Source organism: Buteo buteo, chromosome 6 (assembly GCF_964188355.1).
Source record: "Buteo buteo chromosome 6, bButBut1.hap1.1, whole genome shotgun sequence".
NCBI lineage: Eukaryota > Metazoa > Chordata > Aves > Accipitriformes > Accipitridae > Buteo > Buteo buteo.
Genome location: NC_134176.1, coordinates 45,804,924 through 45,821,855, shown reverse-complemented (window position 1 = coordinate 45,821,855; position 16,932 = coordinate 45,804,924).

The window sequence follows — 16,932 nt, the reverse complement described above, 5'->3', positions numbered from 1 at the left end:
CCCAGAGACGGAACATCTCATGGGGCTCAGTCTCAGCAAGCCTCTTTCTGAAAAGGCGAACGGTCGGATACTTGTCCCACGAGGAAGGGCCCAGCCCTGAAAGCTCTTGCTGCTCTTCACCGCCCCTTGGCACCCTACCTACAGGCACAACAGCACTGGGGATCTGTGCTTTCCCAGAGACGGAACATCTCACGGCGCTCAGTCTCGGCAAGCCTCTTTCTGAAAAGACGAACGGTCGGATCCTTCTCCCACGAGGAAGGGCCCAGCCCTGAAAGCTCTTGCTGCTCTTCACCGCCCCTTGGCACCCTACCTACAGGCACAACAGCACTGGGGATCTGTGCTTTCCCAGAGACGGAACATCTCACGGGGCTCAGTCTCGGCAAGCCTCTTTCTGAAAAGGCGAACGGTCGGATCCTTCTCCCACGAGGAAGGGCCCAGCCCTGAAAGCTCTTGCTGCTCTTCACCGTCCCTTGGCACCCTACCTACAGGCACAACAGCACTGGGGATCTATGCTTTCGCAGAGACGGAACATCTCGTAGTGCTACGCCTCGGCAGAGCCTCTTTTTTTTGGAAAAGGCGAACGGTCGGATCCTTCTCCCACGAGGAAGGGCCCAGCCCTGAAAGCTCTTGCTGCTCTTCACCGCCCCTTGGCACCCTACCTACAGGCACAACAGCACTGGGGATCTGTGCTTTCCCAGAGACGGAATATCTCACGGGGCTCAGTCTCGGCAAGCCTCTTTCTGAAAAGGCGAACGGTCGGATCCTTCTCCCACGAGGAAGGGCCCAGCCCTGAAAGCTCTTGCTGCTCTTCACCGTCCCTTGTGGCCCTACCTACAGGCACAACAGCACTGGGGATCTGTGCTTTCCCAGAGACGGAACATCTCACGGGGCTCAGTCTCGGCAAGCCTCTTTCTGAAAAGGCGAACGGTCGGATCCTTCTCCCACGAGGAAGGGCCCAGCCCTGAAAGCTCTTGCTGCTCTTCACCGTCCCTTGGCACCCTACCTACAGGCACAACAGCACTGGGGATCTGTGCTTTCCCAGAGACGGAACGTCTCACGGGGCTCAGTCTCGGCAAGCCTCTTTCTGAAAAGGCGAACGGTCGGATCCTTCTCCCACGAGGAAGGGCCCAGCCCTGAAAGCTCTTGCTGCTCTTCACCGTCCCTTGGCACCCTACCTACAGGCACAACAGCACTGGGGATCTGTGCTTTCCCAGAGACGGAACATCTCACGGCGCTCAGTCTCGGCAAGCCTCTTTCTGAAAAGGCGAACGGTCGGATCCTTCTCCCACGAGGAAGGGCCCAGCCCTGAAAGCTCTTGCTGCTCTTCACCGTCCCTTGGCACCCTACCTACAGGCACAACAGCACTGGGGATCTGTGCTTTCCCAGAGACGGAACATCTCACGGCGCTCAGTCTCGGCAAGCCTCTTTCTGAAAAGGCGAACGGTCGGATCCTTCTCCCCCGAGGAAGGGCCCAGCCCTGAAACCTCTTGCTGCTCTTCACCACCCCTTGGCACCCTACCTACAGGCACAACAGCACTGGGGATCTGTGCTTTCCCAGAGACGGAACATCTCATGGGGCTCAGTCTCAGCAAGCCTCTTTCTGAAAAGGCGAACGGTCGGATACTTGTCCCACGAGGAAGGGCCCAGCCCTGAAAGCTCTTGCTGCTCTTCACCGCCCCTTGGCACCCTACCTACAGGCACAACAGCACTGGGGATCTGTGCTTTCCCAGAGACGGAACATCTCACGGCGCTCAGTCTCGGCAAGCCTCTTTCTGAAAAGACGAACGGTCGGATCCTTCTCCCACGAGGAAGGGCCCAGCCCTGAAAGCTCTTGCTGCTCTTCACCGCCCCTTGGCACCCTACCTACAGGCACAACAGCACTGGGGATCTGTGCTTTCCCAGAGACGGAACATCTCACGGGGCTCAGTCTCGGCAAGCCTCTTTCTGAAAAGGCGAACGGTCGGATCCTTCTCCCACGAGGAAGGGCCCAGCCCTGAAAGCTCTTGCTGCTCTTCACCGTCCCTTGGCACCCTACCTACAGGCACAACAGCACTGGGGATCTATGCTTTCGCAGAGACGGAACATCTCGTAGTGCTACGCCTCGGCAGAGCCTCTTTTTTTTGGAAAAGGCGAACGGTCGGATCCTTCTCCCACGAGGAAGGGCCCAGCCCTGAAAGCTCTTGCTGCTCTTCACCGCCCCTTGGCACCCTACCTACAGGCACAACAGCACTGGGGATCTGTGCTTTCCCAGAGACGGAATATCTCACGGGGCTCAGTCTCGGCAAGCCTCTTTCTGAAAAGGCGAACGGTCGGATCCTTCTCCCACGAGGAAGGGCCCAGCCCTGAAAGCTCTTGCTGCTCTTCACCGTCCCTTGTGGCCCTACCTACAGGCACAACAGCACTGGGGATCTGTGCTTTCCCAGAGACGGAACATCTCACGGGGCTCAGTCTCGGCAAGCCTCTTTCTGAAAAGGCGAACGGTCGGATCCTTCTCCCACGAGGAAGGGCCCAGCCCTGAAAGCTCTTGCTGCTCTTCACCGTCCCTTGGCACCCTACCTACAGGCACAACAGCACTGGGGATCTGTGCTTTCCCAGAGAAGGAATATCTCACGGGGCTCAGTCTCGGCAAGCCTCTTTCTGAAAAGGCGAACGGTCGGATCCTTCTCCCACGAGGAAGGGCCCAGCCCTGAAAGCTCTTGCTGCTCTTCACCGCCCCTTGGCACCCTACCTACAGGCACAACAGCACTGGGGATCTGTGCTTTCCCAGAGACGGAACATCTCACGGGGCTCAGTCTCGGCAAGCCTCTTTCTGAAAAGGCGAACGGTCGGATCCTTCTCCCACGAGGAAGGGCCCAGCCCTGAAAGCTCTTGCTGCTCTTCACCGTCCCTTGGCACCCTACCTACAGGCACAACAGCACTGGGGATCTGTGCTTTCCCAGAGACGGAACATCTCACGGGGCTCAGTCTCGGCAAGCCTCTTTCTGAAAAGGCGAACGGTCGGATCCTTCTCCCACGAGGAAGGGCCCAGCCCTGAAAGCTCTTGCTGCTCTTCACCGTCCCTTGTGGCCCTACCTACAGGCACAACAGCACTGGGGATCTGTGCTTTCCCAGAGACGGAACATCTCGTGGCGCTACGCCTCGGCAGAGCCTCTTTTTTTTGGAAAAGGCGAACGGTCGGATCCTTCTCCCACGAGGAAGGGCCCAGCCCTGAAAGCTCTTGCTGCTCTTCACTGTCCCTTGGCACCCTACCTACAGGCACAACAGCACTGGGGATCTGTGCTTTCCCAGAGACGGAACATCTCACGGGGCTCAGTCTCGGCAAGCCTCTTTCTGAAAAGGCGAACGGTCGGATCCTTCTCCCACGAGGAAGGGCCCAGCCCTGAAAGCTCTTGCTGCTCTTCACCGTCCCTTGGCACCCTACCTACAGGCACAACAGCACTGGGGATCTGTGCTTTCCCAGAGACGGAACATCTCACGGCGCTCAGTCTCGGCAAGCCTCTTTCTGAAAAGGCGAACGGTCGGATCCTTCTCCCACGAGGAAGGGCCCAGCCCTGAAACCTCTTGCTGCTCTTCACCACCCCTTGGCACCCTACCTACAGGCACAACAGCACTGGGGATCTGTGCTTTCCCAGAGACGGAACATCTCACGGGGCTCAGTCTCGGCAAGCCTCTTTCTGAAAAGGCGAACGGTCGGATACTTGTCCCACGAGGAAGGGCCCAGCCCTGAAAGCTCTTGCTGCTCTTCACCGCCCCTTGGCACCCTACCTACAGGCACAACAGCACTGGGGATCTGTGCTTTCCCAGAGACGGAACATCTCACGGCGCTCAGTCTTGGCAAGCCTCTTTCTGAAAAGACGAACGGTCGGATCCTTCTCCCACGAGGAAGGGCCCAGCCCTGAAAGCTCTTGCTGCTCTTCACCACCCCTTGGCACCCTACCTACAGGCACAACAGCACTGGGGATCTGTGCTTTCCCAGAGACGGAACATCTCACGGGGCTCAGTCTCGGCAAGCCTGTTTCTGAAAAGGCGAACGGTCGGATCCTTCTCCCACGAGGAAGGGCCCAGCCCTGAAAGCTCTTGCTGCTCTTCACCGTCCCTTGGCACCCTACCTACAGGCACAACAGCACTGGGGATCTGTGCTTTCCCAGAGACGGAACATCTCACGGGGCTCAGTCTCGGCAAGCCTCTTTCTGAAAAGGCGAACGGTCGGATCCTTCTCCCACGAGGAAGGGCCCAGCCCTGAAAGCTCTTGCTGCTCTTCACCGTCCCTTGTGGCCCTACCTACAGGCACAACAGCACTGGGGATCTGTGCTTTCCCAGAGACGGAACATCTCGTGGCGCTACGCCTCGGCAGAGCCTCTTTTTTTTGGAAAAGGCGAACGGTCGGATACTTGTCCCACGAGGAAGGGCCCAGCCCTGAAAGCTCTTGCTGCTCTTCACTGTCCCTTGGCACCCTACCTACAGGCACAACAGCACTGGGGATCTGTGCTTTCCCAGAGACGGAACATCTCACGGGGCTCAGTCTCGGCAAGCCTCTTTCTGAAAAGGCGAACGGTCGGATCCTTCTCCCACGAGGAAGGGCCCAGCCCTGAAAGCTCTTGCTGCTCTTCACCGTCCCTTGGCACCCTACCTACAGGCACAACAGCACTGGGGATCTATGCTTTCGCAGAGACGGAACATCTCGTAGTGCTACGCCTCGGCAGAGCCTCTTTTTTTTGGAAAAGGCGAACGGTCGGATCCTTCTCCCACGAGGAAGGGCCCAGCCCTGAAAGCTCTTGCTGCTCTTCACCGCCCCTTGGCACCCTACCTACAGGCACAACAGCACTGGGGATCTGTGCTTTCCCAGAGACGGAACATCTCACGGGGCTCAGTCTCGGCAAGCCTCTTTCTGAAAAGACGAACGGTGCGATCCTTCTCCCACGACGAAGGGCCCAGCCCTGAAAGCTCTTGCTGCTGTTCACCGTCCCTTGGCACCCTACCTACAGGCACAACAGCACTGGGGATCTGTGCTTTCCCAGAGACGGAACATCTCACGGGGCTCAGTCTCGGCAAGCCTCTTTCTGAAAAGGCGAACGGTGCGATCCTTCTCCCACGAGGAAGGGCCCAGCCCTGAAAGCTCTTGCTGCTCTTCACCGTCCCTTGGCACCCTACCTACAGGCACAACAGCACTGGGGATCTGTGCTTTCCCAGAGACGGAACATCTCACGGCGCTCAGTCTCGGCAAGCCTCTTTCTGAAAAGGCGAACGGTCGGATCCTTCTCCCACGAGGAAGGGCCCAGCCCTGAAAGCTCTTGCTGCTCTTCACCGTCCCTTGGCACCCTACCTACAGGCACAACAGCACTGGGGATCTGTGCTTTCCCAGAGACGGAACATCTCACGGGGCTCAGTCTCGGCAAGCCTCTTTCTGAAAAGGCGAACGGTCGGATCCTTCTCCCCCGAGGAAGGGCCCAGCCCTGAAACCTCTTGCTGCTCTTCACCACCCCTTGGCACCCTACCTACAGGCACAACAGCACTGGGGATCTGTGCTTTCCCAGAGACGGAACATCTCACGGGGCTCAGTCTCGGCAAGCCTCTTTCTGAAAAGGCGAACGGTCGGATACTTGTCCCACGAGGAAGGGCCCAGCCCTGAAAGCTCTTGCTGCTCTTCACCGTCCCTTGGCACCCTACCTACAGGCACAACAGCACTGGGGATCTGTGCTTTCCCAGAGACGGAACATCTCACGGCGCTCAGTCTCGGCAAGCCTCTTTCTGAAAAGACGAACGGTCGGATCCTTCTCCCACGAGGAAGGGCCCAGCCCTGAAAGCTCTTGCTGCTCTTCACCGCCCCTTGGCACCCTACCTACAGGCACAACAGCACTGGGGATCTGTGCTTTCCCAGAGACGGAACATCTCACGGGGCTCAGTCTCGGCAAGCCTCTTTCTGAAAAGGCGAACGGTCGGATCCTTCTCCCACGAGGAAGGGCCCAGCCCTGAAAGCTCTTGCTGCTCTTCACCGCCCCTTGGCACCCTACCTACAGGCACAACAGCACTGGGGATCTGTGCTTTCCCAGAGACGGAATATCTCACGGGGCTCAGTCTCGGCAAGCCTCTTTCTGAAAAGGCGAACGGTTGGCTCCTTTTCCCACGAGGAAGGGCCCAGCCCTGAAAGCTCTTGCTGCTCTTCACCGTCCCTTGTGGCCCTACCTACAGGCACAACAGCACTGGGGATCTGTGCTTTCCCAGAGACGGAACATCTCGTGGCGCTACGCCTCGCCAGAGCCTCTTTTTTCTGGAAAAGGCGAACGGTCGGATCCTTCTCCCACGAGGAAGGGCCCAGCCCTGAAAGCTCTTGCTGCTCTTCACCGCCCCTTGGCACCCTACCTACAGGCACAACAGCACTGGGGATCTGTGCTTTCCCAGAGACGGAACATCTCACGGCGCTCAGTCTCGGCAAGCCTCTTTCTGAAAAGGCGAACGGTCGGATCCTTCTCCCCCGAGGAAGGGCCCAGCCCTGAAACCTCTTGCTGCTCTTCACCACCCCTTAGCACCCTACCTACAGGCACAACAGCACTGGGGATCTGTGCTTTCCCAGAGACGGAACATCTCACGGGGCTCAGTCTCGGCAAGCCTCTTTCTGAAAAGGCGAACGGTCGGATCCTTCTCCCACGAGGAAGGGCCCAGCCCTGAAAGCTCTTGCTGCTCTTCACCGTCCCTTGGCACCCTACCTACAGGCACAACAGCACTGGGGATCTGTGCTTTCCCAGAGACGGAATATCTCACGGCGCTCAGTCTTGGCAAGCCTCTTTCTGAAAAGGCGAACGGTCGGATCCTTCTCCCACGAGGAAGGGCCCAGCCCTGAAAGCTCTTGCTGCTCTTCACCGCCCCTTGGCACCCTACCTACAGGCACAACAGCACTGGGGATCTGTGCTTTCCCAGAGACGGAACATCTCACGGCGCTCAGTCTCGGCAAGCCTCTTTCTGAAAAGGCGAACGGTCGGATCCTTCTCCCACGAGGAAGGGCCCAGCCCTGAAAGCTCTTGCTGCTCTTCACCGTCCCTTGGCACCCTACCTACAGGCACAACAGCACTGGGGATCTGTGCTTTCCCAGAGACGGAACATCTCACGGCGCTCAGTCTCGGCAAGCCTCTTTCTGAAAAGGCGAACGGTCGGATCCTTCTCCCACGAGGAAGGGCCCAGCCCTGAAAGCTCTTGCTGCTCTTCACCGTCCCTTGGCACCCTACCTACAGGCACAACAGCACTGGGGATCTGTGCTTTCCCAGAGACGGAACATCTCACGGGGCTCAGTCTCGGCAAGCCTCTTTCTGAAAAGGCGAACGGTCGGATCCTTCTCCCCCGAGGAAGGGCCCAGCCCTGAAACCTCTTGCTGCTCTTCACCACCCCTTGGCACCCTACCTACAGGCACAACAGCACTCGGGATCTGTGCTTTCCCAGAGACGGAACATCTCACGGGGCTCAGTCTCGGCAAGCCTGTTTCTGAAAAGGCGAACGGTCGGATACTTGTCCCACGAGGAAGGGCCCAGCCCTGAAAGCTCTTGCTGCTCTTCACCGTCCCTTGTGGCCCTACCTACAGGCACAACAGCACTGGGGATCTGTGCTTTCCCAGAGACGGAACATCTCACGGGGCTCAGTCTCGGCAAGCCTGTTTCTGAAAAGGCGAACGGTCGGATCCTTCTCCCACGAGGAAGGGCCCAGCCCTGAAAGCTCTTGCTGCTCTTCACCGCCCTTTGGCACCCTACCTACAGGCACAACAGCACTGGGGATCTGTGCTTTCCCAGAGACGGAACATCTCACGGGGCTCAGTCTCGGCAAGCCTCTTTCTGAAAAGACGAACGGTGCGATCCTTCTCCCACGACGAAGGGCCCAGCCCTGAAAGCTCTTGCTGCTGTTCACCGTCCCTTGGCACCCTACCTACAGGCACAACAGCACTGGGGATCTGTGCTTTCCCAGAGACGGAACATCTCACGGGGCTCAGTCTCGGCAAGCCTCTTTCTGAAAAGGCGAATGGTCGGATCCTTCTCCCACGAGGAAGGGCCCAGCCCTGAAAGCTCTTGCTGCTCTTCACCGTCCCTTGGCACCCTACCTACAGGCACAACAGCACTGGGGATCTGTGCTTTCCCAGAGACGGAACATCTCACGGCGCTCAGTCTCGGCAAGCCTCTTTCTGAAAAGGCGAACGGTCGGATCCTTCTCCCCCGAGGAAGGGCCCAGCCCTGAAAGCTCTTGCTGCTCTTCACCGTCCCTTGGCACCCTACCTACAGGCACAACAGCACTGGGGATCTGTGCTTTCCCAGAGACGGAACATCTCACGGGGCTCAGTCTCGGCAAGCCTCTTTCTGAAAAGGCGAACGGTCGGATCCTTCTCCCCCGAGGAAGGGCCCAGCCCTGAAACCTCTTGCTGCTCTTCACCACCCCTTGGCACCCTACCTACAGGCACAACAGCACTGGGGATCTGTGCTTTCCCAGAGACGGAACATCTCACGGGGCTCAGTCTCGGCAAGCCTCTTTCTGAAAAGGCGAACGGTCGGATACTTGTCCCACGAGGAAGGGCCCAGCCCTGAAAGCTCTTGCTGCTCTTCACCGTCCCTTGGCACCCTACCTACAGGCACAACAGCACTGGGGATCTGTGCTTTCCCAGAGACGGAACATCTCACGGCGCTCAGTCTCGGCAAGCCTCTTTCTGAAAAGACGAACGGTCGGATCCTTCTCCCACGAGGAAGGGCCCAGCCCTGAAAGCTCTTGCTGCTCTTCACCGCCCCTTGGCACCCTACCTACAGGCACAACAGCAGTGGGGATCTGTGCTTTCCCAGAGACGGAACATCTCACGGGGCTCAGTCTCGGCAAGCCTCTTTCTGAAAAGGCGAACGGTCGGATCCTTCTCCCACGAGGAAGGGCCCAGCCCTGAAAGCTCTTGCTGCTCTTCACCGCCCCTTGGCACCCTACCTACAGGCACAACAGCACTGGGGATCTGTGCTTTCCCAGAGACGGAATATCTCACGGGGCTCAGTCTCGGCAAGCCTCTTTCTGAAAAGGCGAACGGTTGGCTCCTTTTCCCACGAGGAAGGGCCCAGCCCTGAAAGCTCTTGCTGCTCTTCACCGTCCCTTGTGGCCCTACCTACAGGCACAACAGCACTGGGGATCTGTGCTTTCCCAGAGACGGAACATCTCGTGGCGCTACGCCTCGCCAGAGACTCTTTTTTCTGGAAAAGGCGAACGGTCGGATCCTTCTCCCACGAGGAAGGGCCCAGCCCTGAAAGCTCTTGCTGCTCTTCACCGCCCCTTGGCACCCTACCTACAGGCACAACAGCACTGGGGATCTGTGCTTTCCCAGAGACGGAATATCTCACGGGGCTCAGTCTCAGCAAGCCTCTTTCTGAAAAGGCGAACGGTCGGATCCTTCTCCCACGAGGAAGGGCCCAGCCCTGAAAGCTCTTGCTGCTCTTCACCGTCCCTTGGCACCCTACCTACAGGCACAACAGCACTGGGGATCTGTGCTTTCCCAGAGACGGAACATCTCACGGGGCTCAGTCTCGGCAAGCCTCTTTCTGAAAAGACGAACGGTGCGATCCTTCTCCCACGAGGAAGGGCCCAGCCCTGAAAGCTCTTGCTGCTGTTCACCGTCCCTTGGCACCCTACCTACAGGCACAACAGCACTGGGGATCTGTGCTTTCCCAGAGACGGAACATCTCACGGGGCTCAGTCTCGGCAAGCCTCTTTCTGAAAAGGCGAACGGTCGGATCCTTCTCCCACGAGGAAGGGCCCAGCCCTGAAAGCTCTTGCTGCTCTTCACCGTCCCTTGGCACCCTACCTACAGGCACAACAGCACTGGGGATCTGTGCTTTCCCAGAGACGGAACATCTCACGGCGCTCAGTCTCGGCAAGCCTCTTTCTGAAAAGGCGAACGGTCGGATCCTTCTCCCACGAGGAAGGGCCCAGCCCTGAAAGCTCTTGCTGCTCTTCACCGTCCCTTGGCACCCTACCTACAGGCACAACAGCACTGGGGATCTGTGCTTTCCCAGAGACGGAACATCTCACGGGGCTCAGTCTCGGCAAGCCTCTTTCTGAAAAGGCGAACGGTCGGATCCTTCTCCCCCGAGGAAGGGCCCAGCCCTGAAACCTCTTGCTGCTCTTCACCACCCCTTGGCACCCTACCTACAGGCACAACAGCACTGGGGATCTGTGCTTTCCCAGAGACGGAACATCTCACGGGGCTCAGTCTCGGCAAGCCTCTTTCTGAAAAGGCGAACGGTCGGATACTTGTCCCACGAGGAAGGGCCCAGCCCTGAAAGCTCTTGCTGCTCTTCACCGTCCCTTGGCACCCTACCTACAGGCACAACAGCAGTGGGGATCTGTGCTTTCCCAGAGACGGAACATCTCACGGGGCTCAGTCTCGGCAAGCCTCTTTCTGAAAAGACGAACGGTCGGATCCTTCTCCCACGAGGAAGGGCCCAGCCCTGAAAGCTCTTGCTGCTCTTCACCGCCCCTTGGCACCCTACCTACAGGCACAACAGCACTGGGGATCTGTGCTTTCCCAGAGACGGAACATCTCACGGGGCTCAGTCTCGGCAAGCCTCTTTCTGAAAAGGCGAACGGTCGGATCCTTCTCCCACGAGGAAGGGCCCAGCCCTGAAAGCTCTTGCTGCTCTTCACCGTCCCTTGGCACCCTACCTACAGGCACAACAGCACTGGGGATCTGTGCTTTCCCAGAGAAGGAATATCTCACGGGGCTCAGTCTCGGCAAGCCTCTTTCTGAAAAGGCGAACGGTCGGATCCTTCTCCCACGAGGAAGGGCCCAGCCCTGAAAGCTCTTGCTGCTCTTCACCGTCCCTTGGCACCCTACCTACAGGCACAACAGCACTGGGGATCTGTGCTTTCCCAGAGACGGAATATCTCACGGGGCTCAGTCTCGGCAAGCCTCTTTCTGAAAAGGCGAACGGTCGGATCCTTCTCCCACGAGGAAGGGCCCAGCCCTGAAAGCTCTTGCTGCTCTTCACCGTCCCTTGGCAGCCTACCTACAGGCACAACAGCACTGGGGATCTGTGCTTTCCCAGAGACGGAACATCTCACGGGGCTCAGTCTCGGCAAGCCTCTTTCTGAAAAGGCGAACGGTCGGATCCTTCTCCCACGAGGAAGGGCCCAGCCCTGAAAGCTCTTGCTGCTCTTCACCGTCCCTTGTGGCCCTACCTACAGGCACAACAGCACTGGGGATCTGTGCTTTCCCAGAGACGGAACATCTCGTGGCGCTACGCCTCGGCAGAGCCTCTTTTTTTTGGAAAAGGCGAACGGTCGGATCCTTCTCCCACGAGGAAGGGCCCAGCCCTGAAAGCTCTTGCTGCTCTTCACTGTCCCTTGGCACCCTACCTACAGGCACAACAGCACTGGGGATCTGTGCTTTCCCAGAGACGGAACATCTCACGGTGCTCAGTCTCGGCAAGCCTCTTTCTGAAAAGGCGAACGGTCGGCTCCTTTTCCCACGAGGAAGGGCCCAGCCCTGAAAGCTCTTGCTGCTCTTCACCGTCCCTTGTGGCCCTACCTACAGGCACAACAGCACTGGGGAGCTGTGCTTTCCCAGAGACGGAACATCTCGTGGCGCTACGCCTCGGCAGAGCCTCTTTTTTCTGGAAAAGGCGAACGGTCGGATCCTTCTCCCACGAGGAAGGGCCCAGCCCTGAAAGCTCTTGCTGCTCTTCACCGCCCCTTGGCACCCTACCTACAGGCACAACAGCACTGGGGATCTGTGCTTTCCCAGAGACGGAATATCTCACGGGGCTCAGTCTCGGCAAGCCTCTTTCTGAAAAGGCGAACGGTCGGATACTTGTCCCACGAGGAAGGGCCCAGCCCTGAAAGCTCTTGCTGCTCTTCACCGTCCCTTGTGGCCCTACCTACAGGCACAACAGCACTGGGGATCTGTGCTTTCCCAGAGACGGAACATCTCACGGGGCTCAGTCTCGGCAAGCCTCTTTCTGAAAAGGCGAACGGTCGGATCCTTCTCCCACGAGGAAGGGCCAAGCCCTGAAAGCTCTTGCTGCTCTTCACCGTCCCTTGGCACCCTACCTACAGGCACAACAGCACTGGGGATCTGTGCTTTCCCAGAGACGGAATATCTCACGGCGCTCAGTCTTGGCAAGCCTCTTTCTGAAAAGGCGAACGCTCGGATCCTTCTCCCACGAGGAAGGGCCCAGCCCTGAAAGCTCTTGCTGCTCTTCACCGCCCCTTGGCACCCTACCTACAGGCACAACAGCACTGGGGATCTGTGCTTTCCCAGAGACGGAACATCTCACGGGGCTCAGTCTCGGCAAGCCTCTTTCTGAAAAGACGAACGGTGCGATCCTTCTCCCACGACGAAGGGCCCAGCCCTGAAAGCTCTTGCTGCTGTTCACCGTCCCTTGGCACCCTACCTACAGGCACAACAGCACTGGGGATCTGTGCTTTCCCAGAGACGGAACATCTCACGGGGCTCAGTCTCGGCAAGCCTCTTTCTGAAAAGGCGAACGGTCGGATCCTTCTCCCACGAGGAAGGGCCCAGCCCTGAAAGCTCTTGCTGCTCTTCACCGTCCCTTGGCACCCTACCTACAGGCACAACAGCACTGGGGATCTGTGCTTTCCCAGAGACGGAACATCTCACGGCGCTCAGTCTCGGCAAGCCTCTTTCTGAAAAGGCGAACGGTCGGATCCTTCTCCCACGAGGAAGGGCCCAGCCCTGAAAGCTCTTGCTGCTCTTCACCGTCCCTTGGCACCCTACCTACAGGCACAACAGCACTGGGGATCTGTGCTTTCCCAGAGACGGAACATCTCACGGGGCTCAGTCTCGGCAAGCCTCTTTCTGAAAAGGCGAACGGTCGGATCCTTCTCCCCCGAGGAAGGGCCCAGCCCTGAAACCTCTTGCTGCTCTTCACCACCCCTTAGCACCCTACCTACAGGCACAACAGCACTGGGGATCTGTGCTTTCCCAGAGACGGAACATCTCACGGGGCTCAGTCTCGGCAAGCCTCTTTCTGAAAAGGCGAACGGTCGGATCCTTCTCCCACGAGGAAGGGCCCAGCCCTGAAAGCTCTTGCTGCTCTTCACCGTCCCTTGGCAGCCTACCTACAGGCACAACAGCACTGGGGATCTGTGCTTTCCCAGAGACGGAATATCTCACGGGGCTCAGTCTCGGCAAGCCTCTTTCTGAAAAGGCGAACGGTCGGATCCTTCTCCCACGAGGAAGGGCCCAGCCCTGAAAGCTCTTGCTGCTCTTCACCGTCCCTTGGCACCCTACCTACAGGCACAACAGCACTGGGGATCTGTGCTTTCCCAGAGACGGAACATCTCACGGCGCTCAGTCTCGGCAAGCCTCTTTCTGAAAAGACGAACGGTGCGATCCATCTCCCCCGAGGAAGGGCCCAGCCCTGAAAGCTCTTGCTGCTCTTCACCGTCCCTTGGCACCCTACCTACAGGCACAACAGCACTGGGGATCTGTGCTTTCCCAGAGACGGAACATCTCACGGGGCTCAGTCTCGGCAAGCCTCTTTCTGAAAAGGCGAACGGTCGGATCCTTCTCCCACGAGGAAGGGCCCAGCCCTGAAAGCTCTTGCTGCTCTTCACCGTCCCTTGGCACCCTACCTACAGGCACAACAGCACTGGGGATCTGTGCTTTCCCAGAGACGGAATATCTCACGGGGCTCAGTCTCGGCAAGCCTCTTTCTGAAAAGGTGAACGGTCGGATCCTTCTCCCACGAGGAAGGGCCCAGCCCTGAAAGCTCTTGCTGCTCTTCACCGTCCCTTGGCACCCTACCTACAGGCACAACAGCACTGGGGATCTGTGCTTTCCCAGAGACGGAACATCTCACGGGGCTCAGTCTCGGCAAGCCTCTTTCTGAAAAGGCGAACGGTCGGATCCTTCTCCCACGAGGAAGGGCCCAGCCCTGAAAGCTCTTGCTGCTCTTCACCGTCCCTTGTGGCCCTACCTACAGGCACAACAGCAGTGGGGATCTGTGCTTTCCCAGAGACGGAACATCTCACGGGGCTCAGTCTCGGCAAGCCTGTTTCTGAAAAGGCGAACGGTCGGATACTTGTCCCACGAGGAAGGGCCCAGCCCTGAAAGCTCTTGCTGCTCTTCACCGCCCCTTGGCACCCTACCTACAGGCACAACAGCACTGGGGATCTATGCTTTCGCAGATACGGAACATCTCGTAGTGCTACGCCTCGGCAGAGCCTCTTTTTTTTGGAAAAGGCGAACGGTCGGATCCTTCTCCCACGAGGAAGGGCCCAGCCCTGAAAGCTCTTGCTGCTCTTCACCGCCCCTTGGCACCCTACCTACAGGCACAACAGCACTGGGGATCTGTGCTTTCCCAGAGACGGAACATCTCACGGGGCTCAGTCTCGGCAAGCCTCTTTCTGAAAAGGCGAACGGTCGGATTCTTCTCCCACGAGGAAGGGCCCAGCCCTGAAAGCTCTTGCTGCTCTTCACTGTCCCTTGGCACCCTACCTACAGGCACAACAGCACTGGGGATCTGTGCTTTCCCAGAGACGGAACATCTCACGGGGCTCAGTCTCGGCAAGCCTCTTTCTGAAAAGGCGAACGGTGCGATCCTTCTCCCACGAGGAAGGGCCCAGCCCTGAAAGCTCTTGCTACTCTTCACCGCCCCTTGGCACCCTACCTACAGGCACAACAGCACTGGGGATCTGTGCTTTCCCAGAGACGGAACATCTCACGGCGCTCAGTCTCGGCAAGCCTCTTTCTGAAAAGGCGAACGGTCGGATCCTTCTCCCACGAGGAAGGGCCCAGCCCTGAAAGCTCTTGCTGCTCTTCACCGCCCCTTGTGGCCCTACCTACAGGCACAACAGCACTGGGGATCTGTGCTTTCCCAGAGACGGAATATCTCACGGGGCTCAGTCTCGGCAAGCCTCTTTCTGAAAAGGCGAACGGTCGGCTCCCTTTCCCACGAGGAAGGGCCCAGCCCTGAAAGCTCTTGCTGCTCTTCACCGTCCCTTGTGGCCCTACCTACAGGCACAACAGCACTGGGGATCTGTGCTTTCCCAGAGACGGAACATCTCGTGGCGCTACGCCTCGGCAGAGCCTCTTTTTTCTGGAAAAGGCGAACGGTCGGATCCTTCTCCCACGAGGAAGGGCCCAGCCCTGAAAGCTCTTGCTGCTCTTCACCGCCCCTTGGCACCCTACCTACAGGCACAACAGCACTGGGGATCTGTGCTTTCCCAGAGACGGAACATCTCACGGGGCTCAGTCTCGGCAAGCCTCTTTCTGAAAAGGCGAACGGTCGGATACTTGTCCCACGAGGAAGGGCCCAGCCCTGAAAGCTCTTGCTGCTCTTCACCATCCCTTGTGGCCCTACCTACAGGCACAACAGCAGTGGGGATCTGTGCTTTCCCAGAGACGGAACATCTCACGGGGCTCAGTCTCGGCAAGCCTCTTTCTGAAAAGGCGAACGGTCGGATCCTTCTCCCACGAGGAAGGGCCAAGCCCTGAAAGCTCTTGCTGCTCTTCACCGTCCCTTGTGGCCCTACCTACAGGCACAACAGCACTGGGGATCTGTGCTTTCCCAGAGACGGAATATCTCACGGCGCTCAGTCTTGGCAAGCCTCTTTCTGAAAAGGCGAACGGTCGGATCCTTCTCCCACGAGGAAGGGCCCAGCCCTGAAAGCTCTTGCTGCTCTTCACCGCCCCTTGGCACCCTACCTACAGGCACAACAGCACTGGGGATCTGTGCTTTCCCAGAGACGGAACATCTCACGGGGCTCAGTCTCGGCAAGCCTCTTTCTGAAAAGACGAACGGTGCGATCCTTCTCCCACGACGAAGGGCCCAGCCCTGAAAGCTCTTGCTGCTGTTCACCGTCCCTTGGCACCCTACCTACAGGCACAACAGCACTGGGGATCTGTGCTTTCCCAGAGACGGAACATCTCACGGGGCTCAGTCTCGGCAAGCCTCTTTCTGAAAAGGCGAACGGTCGGATCCTTCTCCCACGAGGAAGGGCCCAGCCCTGAAAGCTCTTGCTGCTCTTCACCGTCCCTTGGCACCCTACCTACAGGCACAACAGCACTGGGGATCTGTGCTTTCCCAGAGACGGAACATCTCACGGCGCTCAGTCTCGGCAAGCCTCTTTCTGAAAAGGCGAACGGTCGGATCCTTCTCCCACGAGGAAGGGCCCAGCCCTGAAAGCTCTTGCTGCTCTTCACCGTCCCTTGGCACCCTACCTACAGGCACAACAGCACTGGGGATCTGTGCTTTCCCAGAGACGGAATATCTCACGGGGCTCAGTCTCGGCAAGCCTCTTTCTGAAAAGGCGAACGGTCGGATCCTTCTCCCACGAGGAAGGGCCCAGCCCTGAAAGCTCTTGCTGCTCTTCACCGTCCCTTGGCACCCTACCTACAGGCACAACAGCACTGGGGATCTGTGCTTTCCCAGAGACGGAATATCTCACGGGGCTCAGTCTCGGCAAGCCTCTTTCTGAAAAGGCGAACGGTCGGATCCTTCTCCCACGAGGAAGGGCCCAGCCCTGAAAGCTCTTGCTGCTCTTCACCGCCCCTTGGCAGCCTACCTACAGGCACAACAGCACTGGGGATCTGTGCTTTCCCAGAGACGGAACATCTCACGGGGCTCAGTCTCGGCAAGCCTCTTTCTGAAAAGACGAACGGTGCGATCCTTCTCCCACGACGAAGGGCCCAGCCCTGAAAGCTCTTGCTGCTCTTCACCGTCCCTTGTGGCCCTACCTACAGGCACAACAGCACTGGGGATCTGTGCTTTCCCAGAGACGGAACATCTCGTGGCGCTACGCCTCGGCAGAGCCTCTTTTTTTTGGAAAAGGCGAACGGTCGGATCCTTCTCCCACGAGGAAGGGCCCAGCCCTGAAAGCTCTTGCTGCTCTTCACTGTCCCTTGGCACCCTACCTACAGGCACAACAGCACTGGGGATCTGTGCTTTCCCAGAGACGGAACAT